Source organism: Lolium rigidum, chromosome 2, assembly GCF_022539505.1.
Source record: "Lolium rigidum isolate FL_2022 chromosome 2, APGP_CSIRO_Lrig_0.1, whole genome shotgun sequence".
Lineage (NCBI taxonomy): Eukaryota > Viridiplantae > Streptophyta > Magnoliopsida > Poales > Poaceae > Lolium > Lolium rigidum.
The window spans coordinates 100626304-100628102 of record NC_061509.1 but is presented as its reverse complement, the minus strand read 5'-3'; positions in this window follow the sequence as shown (position 1 = coordinate 100628102).

The window sequence follows — 1799 nt, the reverse complement described above, 5'->3', positions numbered from 1 at the left end:
TCTTGCTGATCGTCTGTGTGATGTGTACATGCACATAACAGATGGTAAAGAGCTCTGGGATGCACTGAATGCTAAATTCGGTGCAACCGATGCAGGCAGTGAACTATACATCATGGAGAGCTTCCATGACATCAGAATGGTAAACAACCGTTCTGTAGTCGAACAAGCTCATGAGATACAGTGCATTGCGAAAGAGCTCGAACTCCTTAAGTGTGCCTTACCTGACAAGTTTGTGGCTGGACGCATCATCGCTAAGTGGCCCCCTTCATGGAGGAACTTTGCCACAACTCTCAAACACAAGAGACAGGAGATATCAGTTGAAAATCTGATAGCGTCTCTTGATGTTGAGGAGAAAGCTCGGGCTAAGGATAATATCGAGAAAGGAGAGGGTCGAGCCTAGCGCCAACATGGTGCGTAAGAAACCCTACAAGCAAGAACAAAGGGAATAACAAGCCCTCCTTCAATAAGCCTATGAAGACTACAACCTTCAAGAAGAAGAAGATGATAAACAAAGCAGATCCGAGCTGCTTTACCGTGGAGAGGCTGGCCACTTTTCTAAGGACTATCCGGAGAGGCGCAGACCGCAAGAAAAAGGCGAAGCATGTCAACACTGTTTCCGCTAGCAATGCTGATGGGTATGGTAATCTTTTTACTGTTCTTTCTTTATTTCAATCTCCATGTTGGTGGATTGATACGTGTGTTAATGTTCATGTGTGTGTTGACATATCCATGTTCACTTCTTACCAGGTCGCCCGGGATTCCTCTGTCCTGATGGGGAATGGGTCACATGTTTCGTTCATGGTGTTGGCACGGTAGATCCGAAGTTCACTTCGGGAAGATCGTGCAGCCGTGGAACGTGCAGAGATGTCCCTACTATGAACAAGAATCTCGTTAGCGGCTCCCTTCTATGCAGAGATGGGTTTAAGGTTGTTTTAGATTCGAATAAAGTAGTTGTTTCCAAGTTTGGACAATTTATTGGTAAAGGCTATGAGTGCGGAGGCTTGTTCCGCTTTTCGCTTTCTGATTTCAGCAATAAGTCTGTGAACCATATTTGTGGCAATGTTAGTGATGATACCAGTGTTTGGCATTCTCGTTTATGTCACATTAATTTTGGTTTAATGTCTCGGCTATCCAGCTTTAAGTTTAATTCCGAATTTCACCATTGCCAAAGGTTCTAAGTGCCATAGTTGTGTGCAATCAAAGCAACCTCGGAAGCCTCACAAGGCGGCCGAGGAGAGAAACTTGGCACCTCTAGAACTCATACATTCCGATCTATGCGAGATGAATGGTGTGTTGACAAAAGGTGGAAAGAGATATTTCATGACATTGATTGATGATGCGACTAGATTCTTGCTATGTTTATTTGTTGCGAACTAAAGATGAAGCTTTAGACTACTTTAAAATTTATAAGGCGGAAGTTGAAAATCAACTAGAGAGAAAGATCAAGCGTCTTAGGTCGGATCGTGGTGGCGAATATTTTCCTAAAATCTTTGATGAATTCTGTGAGGAACATGGCATTATTCATGAGAGGACGCCTCCTATTCACCCCAATCAAACGGGGTTGCCGAGAGGAAAAACCGCACTGCCCGACTTGGTGAATTCCATGTTAGCCACTCGCTGGTTTATCAAAGGCATGGTGGGGGAGGCTTTGTTGACTTCATGTCATGTCCTGAATAGAGTTCCTAACAAGAATAAAGATAAAACCCCTACGAGGAGTGGGCTGGGAGAAAACCATCACTTTCGTATTTGCGCACATGGGGATGTTTGGCGAAAGTCAATATTCCAATTACTAAGAAGCG